This window comes from Oryctolagus cuniculus, chromosome 5 (assembly GCF_051225735.1).
Source record: "Oryctolagus cuniculus isolate XC-2025 breed Fujian yellow rabbit chromosome 5, ASM5122573v1, whole genome shotgun sequence".
Classification (NCBI taxonomy): domain Eukaryota; kingdom Metazoa; phylum Chordata; class Mammalia; order Lagomorpha; family Leporidae; genus Oryctolagus; species Oryctolagus cuniculus.
Window position 1 is genome coordinate 60,851,142 of NC_142871.1, and position 16,959 is coordinate 60,868,100.

Genomic DNA, 16,959 nt, shown 5'->3' on the forward strand with positions numbered 1-16,959 from the left:
AGTGTCTCAGGCCTCCCAGCCCTCCATACCCACCCTACGCCAGGCTGTAGCCAGGGAGCCAGGGTGGCCGCAGGGATTTCTGGGGGAACTCTTCCCTGGGCGCTACACCTCCCTGCTCTGGCAGACGGGCCTGGTGACAAGGGGGCCTGCGACGGAGCTGGACCTCAGGTTGCAAGGGGGAGGGCTCAGGGAGGCCAGGGGAAGGGGCTCCCGGGGGGCAGCAGCTGCGTGGGAGCTGCAGCATCCAGAGGCAGAGACCAGGGTGGCGACGGCCTGCTTTTCCTCTGAAGGCCGGCAGGTGTCGCTTCCAGAGCCCAGGGACGCAGGACTCACCAGGACGTCTCGGACGAGGCTCCCCCTGGTCTTTTCAGCCTGATGCTGCTGGACGGCCTGCTCCGTGGGCAGCTCCCACCCCCACCTCCACACCTCCCCCTCCCCAGGCCAAAGCTGGGGTTCTGTGTGAGGAATGAAGGAGGTGTAGGGGTAGGCCGACAGGGTTTCCCTCCCACCTGCTGGGTTGCCGAAGTCCCCTGTGGCCAGGGAGGCCCTGCGGAGTGTAATTTCCCAGCCCCGCCCCCTCTCAGGAGGCGCCACGTGCCTGCTGCTTCTGCACTTCCTGCCCCTCCGCTGTCTCTTCCAGGCCCGTTACTGCGGGCGTCCCTAGCTGGAGCCCTGTTTTTTGTCCCTTCTATGTCCCAGTGCCCGTCCATCGCACGCAAGGTGCATCCGAGATGCCTCGGCCACCCCGCAGTGTCCTTTGTGGCCTGGCCCCCTGGCCCCTCTGACCTCTGCACACACCTCCCTCTGCCACGTCGGGCAGGTGGTTCCTGCCTCCAGAGCCTTGCCCTGCAGCTCCTTCGCCCACTTGCCAGTGGGCCGCAGGCCCTGGGCGCCCAGCCCTCCTGCTGTCTCCATGAAGCCTTTCCACCTATCCCGGGCCGCAGAGTCCTCGCCATGACAGTTTCCTGGACCGCAGTGCTGTCACTGGTGCCTACTCACCCTTTGCCCGAGTGAGCCTGCCGGCCAGGAGTCTTCCAGAGGTCTGTGCCTTGTGTGTATTATGAAAAAAACTATGGATAGATTTCAATTTTTTTTGCACCAAAAATAACATATTTTCTTTTTAAAGATTTATTTTATTTATTTGAAAAACGGATTTACAAAGAGAAGTAGAGACACAGAGAGAGGTCTTCCCATCTGCCGGTTCACTCCCCAATGGCTGCAACGGCCGGAGCTGCGCCGATCCGAAGCCAGGAGCCAGGAGCTTCTTCTGGGTCTCCCACGTGGGTGCAGGGGCCCAAGGACTTGGGCCATCTTCTACTGCTTTCCCAGGCCATAGCAGAGAGCTGGATCGGAAGTGGAGCAGCCAGGACTCAAACTGGCTCCCACATGGGATGCCGGGGCTTCAGGCCAGGGCTTTAACCTGCTGTACCACAGCACCAGCCCCAATAACTTATCTTTTAATTCCATTTTCCACACACTTTTTGAAATACCCTGTATGCACTCATTCTTCTTCCCCTCTCCTCCGCCCCCTTTTTCCTCTTCCCTTCCCCTTCTCCCTCCCTCCTTTCTTCCTCTCTCTCTGTCTCTCCTTTCCAGAAAAAGCACCTTTGTACCTATTTATACACCAGTCCTCAGAATATAAAAAGGAATACAACCTAGTTCTTGCCTTCTAGAAGCTTCCAGGTTTCTTGTGTGTGTGTGTGTGTGTGTGTGTGTGTGCCACCTGCAGCTCTTCCAGATCGCTCTCTGCCCTGTGTGGGCCCTGAGGGGCTGACCTACCTGGTGCCAACCGCAGGCCCCTTGCCCTCTGGCTCCTGATGGCAGGAGAGTCTTGGTCAGCAGCTGCAGGGCGTGGATTCCTGGGCCCCAGGCCAGCTGCATCATGGGACCTTGTTCTCTGGATCTGGTGACTGTTCGTCCCCTTCGCCGTCAGGCTAGGGTGCTAACTGTGCGCAGGGCTACGGGCAGTTCTGCGGCTTCCCTACAGTGCGCCCACACCTTTGCACACACAAGCCCTGCACTGAATTCCATGTGTTCGCATGTGCCATCTGCTCCCTGCCCAGCACCCCGCTACAGGCAGGGGACAGCCTCCCCCAGGGAGAGGCCTGAGGACAGAGTGACACAGCACTTGGGGCAGGAGAGATGGGCACACCCTTTATAGCTTCCATACACGGAGCCAGTCCTATGCACACAGCCCAATGACTGATTCTGCTTTTATTTCTATAAAAGAAATGTCACTTTATTTATTTATTTATTTTTAAGATGTTATTTATTTATTTGACAGGCAGAGTTATAGAGAGTTGGAGAGACAGAGAGGCCTTCCATCTGCTGGTTCACTCCCCAAATGGCCACGATGGTCGGATCTGTGCCGATCTGAAACCAGGAGTCAGGAGCTTCTTCTGGGTTTCCCACGTGGGTGCAGGGGCCCAAGCACTTGGGCCATCTTCCACTGCTTTCCCAGGCTATCATCAGGGAGCTAGATTGGAAGAGGAACAGCTGGAACATGAACCGCTGCCCAGATGGGATGCCAGCGCCCAAGCAGAGGCTTAACATACTACCCTATCATGCTGGCTTCAGAAATACCACTCTTAAAAAACTGCACCCATAGCCCACCTCACTTCCCACGTGCATTTCATCACTGCAAGCTTCCCAAAGTAGTTAAAATGCTTTTAAGAGTCTGCTGTCCTGAAGAGCTTGTGACAGAGACCACTAACTGCATCCTGTGGGGTTCCAGGGCGGGTCCCCAGTGGGTGGTGTAGGGTGGCAGCCACCCCAGGAGGGGCTCATTTGTTGCATGGGGAGTGAGGGCTGCTGTCATGAAGCAGCCATCCGCGCGAAATAGATACAACCCAACCTGACTCTGAGACACCCTGTTCTAGCCACGGCTAAGCTCTCTCCTCTTAAGAGGTGTGCAGGATACATTCCTACAGACTTACTTCTAAGGGTACAGTTAAAAACTTGCCATGGGACACCAAATCCCATCAAACTGGTTGGTAAAAATGCCATCTTAAGTATTAAAGTGATCATCTTAAGTGTTAAAGTGAACATATAGATAGGATTAAGTGTTAAAGGGGTCATATAAACAAGATCAAGTGTCTGATAGTAATAGATAGATAGAATTAAAAAGGGGAGAATGTTCCAACATGGGCAGCAGTCTACACAGCAGACTCAGAATGACAATCTATTTAAATAGCACTCAGACCTCAGAATCAGCCCTTAAGGCATTCTGGTCTGGCTGAAAAGCCCACGGGAGCATTTCAGGGATGTAAAGCCAGGGCACTGTAGCAAAAAAATGTCCTATATGAAGGATCTCTGTGAGTGAGACCCCAGCAGAAAGAAGTGACCATCAAAGAAGGAGGTACTTTGCTCTGAAGGGAGGAGAGAACTTCCACTTTGCTTATGGCCTTGTCTAAATATGGATGGATTTTGTGGATTCAAAAGGCTTCCATAGCCTAGACAGCTCATGTCAAGAGCCTTGGGTAGTCACTGATGTCATACATAAGAGTGTTAATTGTTAAATTAATAACAGAAGTCACTGTGCACTAACTCCCCTCTGTCCTCAAAGAGTTGTATTATGAAAATTAACTGTAAAACTTGTTCTCAGTTTGTGTATGTGTGCAAGTTGTTGAAATCTTTACTTAGTATAGAGTTGTTCTTCTGTGTATAAAGTTAATTGAAAATGAATCTTAGTGGGGAATAGGACTGGGAATGGGGAAGGGAGGAGGAGGTGGATTGGGAGTGGGGGTGGGAGGGTGGGTATGGTGGGAAGAATCTCTATATTCCTAAAGTTGTACTTATGAAATTTATACTTCTTAAATAAAAGGTCTCTCTGGGGAAAAAAAAAAAAGATGTACAGGAGAAGGCTGTTAGTCGGAGTCGGAGGGAGAGATCTTGCTTGGGGCAGGATGGAGCCCAGGTCAGTCTAGAGGGTTCTACAGATTCGCCTTGCCCAACCCTACCCCCATGCTAGCTGTTCCATGGCAGAATTCAGCATGCAGAGGGTTGCCTTGGACGAGGGGCCATGAGCCTGGGGGGTCCTGGGCATGCTTCTTGGGGGTAGCACAGGGTTGAGTGGTCTGTGGATGCTTTATTGCCCCATTGAGCAGCGACTAAAGTTTGCTCAGCTGGAGTGGACATGTCCGAGAGGCAGATCTTTCTCAGCCCCCATTAACATACAGCCTCGCTCCACAACTGGCTTTAATTACTGCGTGGAGAGAAAGGCATTTTCTCATAAAGCCGCGCTGTTTCCGTGCCTGGCTCGGCCGCGACAAAGACCAGCCTGTGCGTTGTGTTGGGTTGTTTTCTTTCCCAGGCGTCCCCTGGCACTGCCAGGCCTTGAGCTGCTGGGATCAGTTATGCGGGGGTTGGGGCCTGGGGGCTGGGGGAGGGTTTGGCTGTTTGGTCCAGCCTTGATGACGGTGGGGTGCACGGCTCGATCCCGTGGCTGTGCCCGGCCCAGGTGCCCCTGAGGAGCTGGCAGTCCGCACTCCTGCCGGATTATCACACTGCTAACGCGAGACATTGAAATCACGATATTGTGTTTATTTAGCTACTTACATGTGTGCAGCCTTGTTAACTGAAAGAGGTGTTTATCTCTGGTCCACCCTGTCGTGGGCCGATGTGGCGTGTGCTGGCGAGGACCAGAAAGACATGGGTCCCAAGGCAGGAGAGAAGCGCTTGCCTGTCGCTCACCAGCTCAGGCTTCCTGTGGGAGCTCGATTCCTTGGTGGGGAGTCTGGGGCGCTCGGCCCAGCGTGGACGTGTGTATGCCCACGCTCAGGCCACTGTGGCAGCCCTGGGTTGGTGCCCTCTCCGTTCCAGATTTGCCTGTGTCGTGATTCACTCTGCCATGGTGGGCTGGAGCCTTCCAGGAGTTTCTTCTTGGCCAGCTGGGGCAGGCTAAGGCTTGTTGGTAGAGGGTCCTGGAGGGTCCCTGGCAGGGGAAGAGGCTCCTCTTCTTCCTCGTTCCCGTGGGCTTTTTGCTTCAGCTGGCTCCTGCAGTATGTCTAGCCGCGGGCAGCGTCCGGCGGTCAGCAGCATGTGGTGCCTTCCTGCAGGCAGCTGCCCTGGCACGCCCCTAAGAATGACCCCTGCTACACCCGCAGGAAGCTCTGCTGAGGAATGCCCAAAGCCGGCACCTCCCCGGGCATCCCCTGGCATGACTTAGTGATGAAGGGCTTTCTCAGCGCTTGAGAGAGCAGTGTCACCTGTGGGGGGCGCTCGCTGAGCTCTCCCGAGAGCCCCTGCCTACACCTGCGGCCACCAGGTCTGCTCTCAGCCCGGGGAAGAAGGAGGTGGCTTCATCTCTGAATGTCCTGCTCAGCCCTGGGGCCCGCCGCCCTCTACACCCGTGATTCCTGCATTCTCTAGAGCTCCCTTCACCACTTCTAGCCAATCCCCTGCTCGTTCTTTACGGCTAACTTCCCCATGGGAATTGCTGCTGGCTCTGTCTCCTGTTCAGATTCAAGTATGGTCAGCATTGAAAAAATTCTATTTTAGATTTAAAAAAAAAATTATTTGAAAGACAGATTTACAAAGAGAGGTAGAGACACAGAGAGAGATCTTCCACCTGCTGGTTCACTCCCCAGAGGGCCACAATGGCCAGAGCTGGGCTGATCCAAAGCCAGGAGCCAGGAGCTTCCTCTGGATCTCCTATGCAGGCACAGGGGCCAAGCACTTGGGCCATATTCTACTGCTTTCCCAGGCCACAGCAGAGAGCTGGATCAGAAGAGGAGCGGCCAGGACTAGAACCAGCGCCCATATGGGATGCCGGCACTGCAGGCAGCGGCTTTATCTGCTACACCACAGTGCCGGCCCTCTTTCACACTTCTTAGCTTCATATCTGCACGATTGTCACAAAGCTGTGATCCTGTGCGTGAGTCTCTGCTCTGTGTTTGTGAGTTGGCATTTACATCAGCAGTTCAATAGCCTTCTAACCAACAGGGAGCTGCTGCACGCAGTCCTTGCGCTTATCATCTGTCATGGAAAGGTAGTAGCCAATTTCCCGCATTGGCTAACATGGGCTAAGCTGGGCTCGGTTCGTGCTTGTCCATGGCACAAAAGGCACAGCTTTAAATATCCGTTTCAGCTGCATCGACCTCACCTAATCGTCCCTCTTGCCTCTCCCTTTCTCACTTCTCTGACAGCTGGGCTCACACACGTTCCTGCTGACAGACAAGAGATGGCAGGAAAACGGGTAAGAAGTCCCAGGGAGTCTGCAGAAGACAGAGGGTGGGGATTTTTACTGAGCCAAAGGCTTCCGGAAGCAGCAAGTCCGGGAGATGAGGCTGGGAGCTCCTGCCAGGAACAGAACCCGTGTTGGAGACGGAAGGCAACGGGGAGAATTGGTGGGCGCAGAGCAGGCGTGAGCTGGGGAGCCAGGTCCCGCCAGGCAGCAAGACTGTCGTTCCCCGGCCGCTCACGTTGTAGCCTCTGACTAATGCCTTAGTCACACGGAGCACGTGGAAGCTGCACAATATATCCTAGAAAACAGTGGCGTTCTCAAGAAGAGCCTCAAAGGCAGACAATGCTTGAAGTAATCGAGAGTGGGAAGCACACTGTGATGACTGCTCTCTGGCATTTGAAACCAGCAATAACTCAGTTGTTTCCTGAATTCCCAGGGTCAGAGGGTGCGAAAAGAGCTCTTTGTTGCGCCACTCACCGGAGGTTAAGCTCGCATTCAAGTCTGGTTTTCTGATAAGATGCCCGGGAAGAAGCTCAAGCATAGCTCCCTGCATAGTGTTCGCTCTCTCGTCCAGACCGAAGTGCTCTCCTGGGAATCTTCTGTTTCTTTGCTCATTCTTCCAGGAAGACTGGCAGCACGCGCAGAGACACCATTCCACGCTACCTGGGCCACGTCGCTGCACAGTCGGCGTCATGGTCCTCGAGTGCATCTTTTCTCCCACTTGTTGCCTTTAAGAGCTGTTTGTGTTTAGCCATCTGCAGTTCATTACAAGGCGTCTGGGTGTAGGTTTTTAATAACCTCCATCCTCCATGCATGTGTTGTGCTTTCTTTTCTTTTTTTTTTAATAACAATTTATTTCATTTATTTGAAAGAGTTACAGAGAGGGAGACACACGCACATGCATACACACACACACACACATAGACCTTCCATGTGCTGGTGCACTTCCCAAATGGCCACAACAGCTGGAGCTGGGCCAGGTTGAAGCCAGGAGCCGGGAGCTTCTTCCAGATCTCTCATGTGGGTGCATGGACCCAAACACTTGGACAAGCTTCTACTGCCATCTCAGGCACATTAGCAGGGAGCTGAATTAGAAGTGGAGTAGCCAGGACTTGAACCGGCATCCATGTGGGATCCTGGCATCACAGGTGGCAGCTTTATCTGCTATGCCACAGCGCCAGCCCCATGTGATGTGCTTTCTATGTCTTGGGACTCATCTCTCTAATCAGTTCATTTTGTTTTTTGAACCCCACCTTTTCACCTATTTACTCCTTTCTGGGGCTACCATCCTAGGTGTATCAACCCTTTCCTGCGTGTCTCGACTCTTTCATATGTATTTTCTATCATCCTGCCTCTCTGTGCTGTATTCTGGGTAATTTCTTCTCTTTTCAACTCTCTCATTTACTAATTCCACTGCTGGGTCTTTCATTTCAACAGTATATTTTTCATTTCTGAATGCTTTGCTTGGCTCTTTTCCAAGTCTGCTTCATTCCATAGTCTACCGGTACTGCCACACACTTGTGATTCCATCTTTTTTTTTTTTTTTTGCAGCTGATAATTCCAGCCTGAGAATCCTGGGAGGATCGTTCCTGGTTCGTTGTCCTGCTCTCTGCTTCTTCTCTTGCTGCTTGGTGATCTCTGATTCCTAAGTCATTTTGCTTGTTCTGGGGGAGTCCTGCAGGCCTGAACCGAAGGTGCTTACTCCAGAGATTTTTTACTTGCTTCTTCCAGGAGCCGGAGGGTTGCTATAGTCCTTTTCAAGGGCCAGGGTGCAAAGCGGGAGACTTGACTTTGGCTTCTACACTTCACAGGGGCCCGGGGCTTTGTGGCGGGTTTGTGCAGCACTTACCTCCTCAAACTTGGGTTTCAAATCACTGCTCTTGTTTTCTTTCTAAAAACTTTAATTATGTGAGGCAGACACAAACAGACTGACAGACCAACAGAGCTCCTATCCTCTGATTCACTCCCCAGATGTCTGCAACAGCCAGGGCTGGGCCAAGATGGAGCCAGGAACTGGGGACTCCATCTGGGTCTCAGAGAGTCAGCCATCACCTACTGCCTCCCGGGGGACACATTAGCAGGAAGCTGGAATTACGGGCAGAGCCGGGCCTGGGCCCCAGGCACTGTGATATGGGATGCAGGCGTCCCGAGTGGCATCTTAGCATGAGGCCGAAGGCCTGCCTGCTTTTGTTTCCCTGGTTGGACTCTGGAGGGTTCCTTGGGAACCATGCTGCCTCTGAGAGCTGGTAGGATTCTAGCAGGACAACGTCCAGAGCACAGGCAGTGACGTCACGAGTTCATGGTGTCTGAGGCAGAAGGAGCTGTAGCCTGCTCTTCAATACTTGAAGAAAGACAAAGCCATGGTGCAGGAAACAAGAGATCATGTCTTTTCTTTTTTTTTTTCTTTCTTTTTTTATTTGACAGGCAGAGTTAGACAGTGAGAGAGAGAGAGACAGAGAGAAAGGTCTTCCCTCTGTTGGTTCACCCTCGAAGTGACCGCTGCGGCCGGCACTGTGCTGATTTGAAGCCAGGAGCCAGGTGCTTCCTCCTGGTCTCCCACATGAGTGCAGGCACTCCACTGCCTTCCCAGGCCACAGCAGAGAGCTGGACTGGAAGAGGAGCAACCGGGACAGAATCCGGCGCCCCGACCGGGACTAGAACCCGGTGTGCCTGCGCCCAGGTGGAGGATTAGCCTAGTGAGCTGCGGCGCCGGCCTTCAAGAGATCTTTTCAACGCTCTTCCTGTGTGTCTGTCTCCCTAACTATACCTATAGATCTATATCTTCATATATAATTAAAAAGTTAGAGAGGCGAAGAGCTAGATGGGTGTAAGATTTCCTTTAAGGGGCTGGAGCTGGTACTCAGAGTGGAGGAGGCAGCAGCAGCAGCAGGATCACTGGGAGAGGATGAGCAAGGCTCATTCCCGAGTCTGTTTACAGAAGGGGCCTCGCCTCGCTGTGTCTTCCCCGCTGCTGGCTTCATAATTGCTGGACGTAGCTAGTAATTTCTCATCTGAACATCCATCTTGAAAGGCCCCTATAATTTCCTTATTTCCAAGATGGGCAGTCAAGGAGTCCGCTTGGTCTTATCATCTGGTGGCTTTTCGGAGTGGACAATGCGTGGACCGTGTGACTCGATCTTGTGCAGATCCCTGTAGCTAAGGGGCTGGAGTCAGACAACCAGATCTCGGAGACACGTCTCCGGCTTCTGCGGGCCAAGCCATGGTTTTGTCCCTTCCATGTCCACTCACTGGGGGTAGGGATGGTGTTGAGGGCGCCGACTTCTGTTTCCAAGTCTGAGGTCCCTGCTCACGCATGAGCACCTCTGCCTGGTGTGGGGGCGTCTGCCCGGCCCAGCCCCTCTGCGGCCTTGCACTGCTCCGCAGGGCTTTGCAGCCCACTCAGTTCTCCGGCGGAAAACTGCCCAACGCCAGGCTGAATTCTGGGGGTGGAAATTAGTTGTTGAACCAAATCTGGGCTCCCAAGAAAAACCACGTTTTACAGAGCACGTTTTTTCTTTTATTGGTTTTTGCTCTAAAAAGCAAAGGCCCGAGAACAGCTGCTGGCTGTTTATACAGTCTTTTTGGCTGAAGTGTTAGACCATAGGTGTTTTCTTCTCCACTTAGAATGGCACGTATTCCTACCCAGGCAGCATAAGCCCTCCGCCCACATGGTCACCAGTACTAGTGTGCGCCTCTTCCCTCTTCTTAGGTCTCTGCGGGAGATCGAAGTGTTGTTTTGCTTTTTCTATTCTTTCTTTCTTTTTCAATCCCTAAATATCCCCAACAACCAGGGCTGGGCCAGGCCACAGCAAGGAGCCTAGAATTCCACTGGGTCTCCCACGTGGGTGGTAGGGACCCAAGTCCTGAGGCCATCATCTGCTGCCTCCCAGGGTGCCCAGTAGCAGGAGACTGGAATTGGGCGGAGGTGGGACTTGAACCCGGCACTCTGATAGGGGATGTGACATGTTAACTGCTGTGCCAAACGCCCACTCGCAGTTTCTGACTGGTGGTCTTGAACTCAGGCTTTGGTCTCTGAAAGTAGATGGCTAGGATGGGTCAGCATGCTGCTGCTCACCTCTGGGGCCGCCTCGGCGTGGGTATTCACATGAGACGTTCCAGTGGAAGCTTCCGGAGGTGCCAGTGTGGTCTGTCCGTCTGGATCGCAGGAGGGAAAGTGGCTATGGGCTGGCGTGTTCCCTGCTCTGATGCTGATCTGGAATTCGGAAGCTCGTTCCTGCCGCACCTCACCTCCACGGACATGCTCTGAGCACATCACCATTCATCACCACCCTCAAGGTCAGGTTCAGACTGTCTCTTCTGAATCTCTCGTAACCTGTGACTCATGTGTTAGTCATCCAAGCACGTGCAAACTCCACCATAGAGGCTAGGAAAACACTGCAGTCTGCGGCAAGATCAGCAGGGCTTAGGCAAGCCTTGGAGACGGCGGAAACCCACTGCCTCGCCTGCGCCAGGAAGCAGCCCAAATGCTTCCCACACCCGCGGACTGTGTGTTACCATAGCAATTCCTACCCCATGAGACAATGGTGACAACACCGCGCTACATGTTATTTCAGGTTTTCCTGGGAGTTTATTTGCCTTCAAAATGGCTCCCTTTCATCGAAAGTTTATCTTCTTTTAGGTCATCAGCTTGTCTTGATTTCTAGGTGGGGGAATGGTCTGGCCTTTAATTTTGGAAAGGGCAGCTCCTTGTACCTCATTAGAAGAGACAGCTGCTGGCTGCATCTCCCTGATTCTTCAGACATGCAAATCCTGCCCAAGGAATAGCAGGTTCCTTCATTCGTCACCCCAAGGGCCAGGACACCTCTAAGTCAGTCTCCAGAACGTGGGGATTCTTGCAAGGTGACGCCAGAGAAGCACTGTGGGCTTGCTCAAAGCAAGATAAGCCTCGGTGGCCGATAACCTGTGTAGTCACCCCTGTGAAGTGACATCACCACCTGTCATAGTCACGGTGTCACCTCTGATCCCCCAAGCTCCCAGAGGTCCTCCCCAATCTTAGTCTTTTGTCATGTGTCATTGAACAAATTTTGGTTGAACTTAGTAAAAGAACATGATTTTTTTTTTCTTTTAAAATAACGGATCCAAATTAGATGATTAGAAAAAGTTCCTTCCCATGTGTGAACACAAGACAGTACGTTGTATGACACTATTTGCAAAGTACATTTTTGTGGTAAAATAATATCTTCCTTTGGGAGATAAGGGTTTGGGCCCACTCAAGATTCCAAGAAGTCATGCAGCAAAGGAATTTCACGCAACTCTGTTCTCACAGGGTTTCTCTTCGCCTCTCTGCATCCGGCCAGTGGGAAAAACTGGTCTGGAAACCTGTGTTGAGGTTTGTCAATCACCATTTCCAGGCTTGGTCCTTTTGAGATCCCGGGCCCAGGAACCACTGGAGATCCCATCCCACTGCGGCCATCTCTGTCCTGGTCCTCGTGTCAGGAGCCACTGCCCACTGGCCCTCATGCCTTCTGTCTCCTCTCCACGACCCCCTCACCCGCCCCTCTGCCTGCAGGGGCAGCTTCTGTGTGGTGGTTCACTTCCTATTTCGTGATGAACACATGTGTGTTCCAGTGGGGGGCTGGTAGGCGTGGGCAGAGCCATATGGTGTGAAGGATATGTGGCAGGACGGCCCCCCTTACGGGGGGTAGCTGTTGCCCAAACGTAAGGGGCAGGACATTTGCCTGAACCTGCATTAAGGCTGGTGTGGAACGTGGGACACATATGACTTTGTTAAGGGAGACTGGGGGACAGTGACCTGGACAAGTGCATTGCATCACAAAAGCACGGCACATGCATCTGAACCCAGTGATTGGCAGCCTGGTCCTCCCCGTGTCTCACCCTTTAGGTACCTGGGGTGGGGTGGCAGGCTTGTCTTGAGCAGGGGCTGCATATCCTTGCCAGTAGGTCTTCTCAAAGGACAGCGGGTTGGTTCTGGCTGCTGTAACAGAACACCAGAGACCGGGCAGCACATAAACAGAAATGTCCTCCCCAGCGTAGGCGTTTGGCACAGCAGCTGACGTGCTGCTTGGGATGCTGCATCAGAGTACCCGAGTTCAAGACCCAGCTCCACTCCCAATTCCAGCTTCCTGCTAGCTTCCAGCCTGGGGAGTGCTGGCTCAGGTACTTGGGTTCCTGCTACCCACATGGGAGACCAGGACTGAGTTCCAGTTCCAGGCTTCAGCTTGCCACAGCACGGGCTGTTGTTTGCATTTGGGGAGTGAACCAGCAGATGGGAGATATTGCTGTCTCCCTCCAATAAATAACTAGAAATAATTAAATAAAAAGAAATGTATTTCTCATGGTTCCGGATCCTGGGCAGTCTGTGAGCAAGGTGCCCGCAGTTTCAATGTCTGGTGAGGGCCCTCTGCGTGGGAGACAGCCAGCTTTTCTGTGCCAACTCACATGGCATGAGGGGGTCTCCCTGAAGCCTCTTTGATGAGGGCACAGATCCCATTCATGAGGGATCTGCCCTGGTGATCCACTCTCCAAAGTCCCTGCCTCCTAATGCGACATCACCTTGGGGGTTAGGATTTCAATACATGACCTTGGAGGCTGGAGGGGCACAGACATTCAGACCATAGATGGGGTGATTCGTTTGTCAATGAGATCAGACTGGATGTCTCACCGTTGGCACACACGCTGTGGATTACGCTGGCACCGGGCACCAGGTTTATTTGGCCAAATGCATGCTCCCAGACGCTAGCCATGTGCACACTTTGCGAGGAGACAGACAAAAGCTAGAAACTGCTTGCCCAACAATCATTAGTTTTATAGCTGAGTAAGTTATGAATAATCATGCTTCCAGCGATTTCATTACCAATCTGCCCCCAGCAGCAAGATGAAGCTGATAACATGTTTATGGGCTAGTAAAGTTTTTTTCTACTAATTTGCAAGGCTATAATAAAACCCATGAACTTGATGGCCTGCAGGAAACATAGCGAGAACTAGGAATGCAGAGTAATTTGGAGCTTGAGGGCGTCTTCAGGCCGTGCAGGAAATGACTCCCAGAGAGCAGATGAATCACAGGATTTTAAACAGAAAATAATGATGCTCACTTTAAACTTAACCAGCTATAGCCTGAGGGAAAATGTTTAAATTGTGGCGATTTCCTGCTTTCAATTATTCTTGATTTATGGGATAAAATTATTTCAAGTATGTAAAAACAATATACAAATAAAAAACAACCACTGGAACACAGTGCATTCTGTAATGTATTGTTAACTTTATTTTTTAAAGATTTATTTATTTTACTTGAAAGGCAGAGCTACAGAGGAGAGGGGAGGGAGGGAGGAAGAGAGAGAGAGAGAGATCTTCCACCTGCTGGCTCACTCCCCCAATGGGCCAGGCCAGAATCAGGAGCCAGAAGCTTCTTCCAGGTCTCCCACGTGGGTGTAGGGGTCCAAGCACGTGGGCCAACCTCTGCTGCTTTCTGGGCCGTTAGCAGGGAGCTGGATCGGAAGTGGAGCAGCCGGGACTCAAACCTGTGCCCATATGGGATACTGGCACTGCAGGCGGTGGCTTTACCTGCTATGTTACAGCGTAGGCCCAGATATTAACTTTTATTTGTTACACAGTGTTCATCCACAGTCACATTGTGCCCTCTGGTGGCAGAAGTGTTATTACACTTAGAAGACACGCCCTGGTGTATTTTATTTAGACATCAATCAGCTTTGTTTTGGGAGAGTTTGTTCAAGTGGAAAGATGGTGTGCAGAGGGGAGTTGGTGAAAATTATTGCCAAGGTACCTTAAAGGATGCAATCTTGGGGGAGGGCTATCCTGAAATGGGAACAAACACCGAAAGGAGTCCTGATGTTTTAAAAAGACGCAAAGAGAAAGCAGCCAGGGTTACAGAGAGGCAGAGGGAAAGAGAGAGAGAGAGAGAGAGAGAGAGAGAGAGAGAGAGAGAGATCTTCTATGCACTGGTTCAGTCCCAAAATGGCTGCAATGGCTGGAGCTGCACTGATTCGAACCCAGGAGCCGGGAGCTTCTTGTGGGCATCCCATGTGGGTTCAGGAACCCAAGGACTTGGACCATCTTCTACTGCTCTCCCAGGCCATAGCAGAGAGCTGGATTGGAAGTGGAGCAGCTGGGACTCAAACCGGTGCCTATATGGGACCGGCACTGCAGGCAGCAGCTTTACCTACTATGCCACAGTGCAAGCCCCATAAAGTGAAGTTTTAAAAATAAATTATATAATGTTTAATACATAGTTATATACATAAACATTTTTACAAGAATGGGATCGTGATATTCATACTCTTTTTAAAAATAAACATTGGGACTGGTGCTGTGGTATAGCTGGAAAAACCACCGCCTGCAGCGCCAGCATCCCATATGGGCACCAGTTCGAGTCCCAGCTGCTCCACTTCTGATCCAGCTTTCTGCTATGGCCTAGGAAAGCAGTAGAAGATGGCCAGGTCCTTGGGCCTCTGCACCCACATTGGGAGACCTGGAGAAAGCTCCTGGCCCCTGGCTTCGGATCGGCGCAGCTCTAGCCATTGTGGCCATTTGGGGAGTGAACCAGCGGATGGAAGACCTCTCTCTCCCTCTCTCTGCCTCTGCCTCTCTGTAACTCTGCTTTTCAAACAAATAAATAAATCTTAAAAAAAAAAAAGAGTTAAAGAAGCTCCCAATGATGGGGCCGGAACAGCCAAGAGAAGGAAGAGAACAAGAACCAAGGTGGCCGACACCGGAGGGTGAGCAGCTCCGGGGAGGTCAGTGCTGTGGGATCTGTCTGGGGCCATGCCAAGACGGAGTGTCCGTCAGACCTCCTGGTGAGACACCAAGAATTTGGAGTTGAGAGAAAAGCTCCGTGCTGGAGACACCAATTTGGGCGTCAGTGGTTGGAGGGTTGTATTTCAAGCTCATGAGAAAATGGAGAGACGAGGTGCCCTTTCTCTGCGTGCACTGCACCACGCACAGCGCAGGGCGATCCAGCAGAGAGACACTGAGAAGGCGCAGCCAGCGAGACAGAGGGAAACCAGCGGAGTGTGGAGTCCTGGTTGCCAGGGAAAGGAAGTGAGCTGGTTTGCTAAATGCTGCGGATGGGTCAGAGACAGACTTCCATAGGACTGAGGAACAGGCAAAGGGAGCTCACGGGCACGAGCCCCAGTGGAGCGGTCTTGAGAGAGAAGGGGAGAAGGAGTAGAGACAGTGATTACAATTACAACTCGTTTGGGGGGTTTTGCTTCCAAAGCGAGTGGGAAAAAAATGGATGGTGGCTTGAAGGGATACGGGATGAAGCGAGGGCACTAAGATATCATCGTGTCCTTGTATGCTGCTGGGGATCCAAGCAGGACTTGTTGGGGGGCGGGTGGGTGAAGCGCAGGAGAAAGGCGCATGACTGCTGGCTGGTGTCCCCGGCAGGTGAGAGGAGAGGGGGACCCCGTGTGCAGGCTGCAGGGCTGGCCTCAGCTCGGGGCACAGTCTGCCCCCCCAGCAGTGGGAATGCAGGGTGGGAGCAGAACTGCAGGAGTGTGGCCAGGGGGCGCTGGGAGCCTGGGGGCCTTCTCTACTAAGTGTGTTCCCCATGCAACCAGAAGGGTTGGCGAGACTCAGCTGCTGGCTGATTGCAGGCCATGCCTGGCCCGTGAAGAGGATGGCCAGGTAAAGTTGTGCCATCAAAAATAACTGATTGAGCCGGCGCCGTGGCTCAATAGGCTAATCCTCCACCTTGCGGCGCCGGCACACCGGGTTCTAGTCCCGGTCGGGGCACCGGATTCTGTCCCGGTTGCCCCTCTTCCAGGCCAGCTCTCTGCTGTGGCCTGGGAGTGCAGTGGAGGATGGTCCAAGTCCTTGGGCCCTGCACCCCATGGGAGACCAGGAAAAAAGCACCTGGATCCTGGCTCCTGCCATCGGATCAGCGTGGTGCGCCGGCTGCAGTGGCGGCCATTGGAGGGTGAACCAACGGCAAAGGAAGACCTTTCTCTCTCTGTCTCTCTCTCACTGTCCACTCTGCCTATCAAAAAAAAAAAAAAAAAAAAAAAAATAACTGATCGGGTGGGGCCGGCACTAAGGCGCCGCAGGTAAAGCCGCTGCCTGCAAAGCTGACATCTCATATGGCGCAGGTTGGAGTCCTGGCTGCTCCATTTCCGATCCAGCTCCCTGCTGGTGTTCCTGGGAAGGCAGCAGAAGATGGCCCGAGTATTTGAACTCCTACCACCCGCGTGGGAGATCTGGATGAAGCTCCTGGCTCCTAGCTCTGGCCTGGTCCAGCCCTGGCTGTTGTGGCCATTTGGGAAGTGAACCAACAGATGGAGGATCTCTCTCTCTCTCTCTCTCTCTTCTTTCTCTCTCTGTTGTTCTGCCTTTCAAATAAATAAATCTTTACAAGCGTGAGCGATTCTGCGTGTCTGGTGAGACAGGCTGAGGGAAGGGAAGACAGGATTTGCATGGGGATGGAGGCATAATTTCTACAACTTAGAACAGACGCAAAGATTCCTCTTTCGGCTCTGTTCCTTTTTACGTGAGTTGTGCAGAGCCTGCTGCTACACACTGTGCTGCCTAGAGCTGTGCAAGTCTAGCTGTGCAAGTCCCTTCGTGTGCAAAATGCCCCGTGGACGAGGTGCTCTCTGGATCCCCACCCCTCGGGTCACAGTTCTGCCGTGTGAGCAAGAACTGCAGGAGTTGATTTTTCAAATTCCTCTGGGGAAAATCTCTCAGTCACCGGGCCCCTGTCCTCTGCAATGGTTCCAGCGAGGTCACCAGCAAATCCAGCACAATTCTGAGAGCCAGGCTGGATCTTAGCAGGCTCGCAG

The 16,959-nt window shown here is 52.6% G+C and overlaps 2 long non-coding RNA genes across 2 annotated transcripts; one reads left to right on the forward strand and one right to left on the reverse strand.

Moving 5' to 3' along the window:
- Nucleotides 1–1,112: 1,112 nt before the first annotated feature.
- On the reverse strand, nucleotides 1,113–2,712 carry LOC138849619 (uncharacterized). Its single transcript, XR_011388589.2, has 2 exons — nucleotides 1,780–2,712; nucleotides 1,113–1,423 (listed from the first exon to the last, which is right to left on the reverse strand). It is a non-coding gene; the product is annotated as an uncharacterized LOC138849619 (long non-coding RNA).
- A 2,976-nt stretch (nucleotides 2,713–5,688) lies between these two features.
- On the forward strand, nucleotides 5,689–6,998 carry LOC138849620 (uncharacterized). Its single transcript, XR_011388590.2, has 2 exons — nucleotides 5,689–6,196; nucleotides 6,621–6,998. It is a non-coding gene; the product is annotated as an uncharacterized LOC138849620 (long non-coding RNA).
- The last annotated feature ends 9,961 nt before the right edge of the window (nucleotides 6,999–16,959 follow it).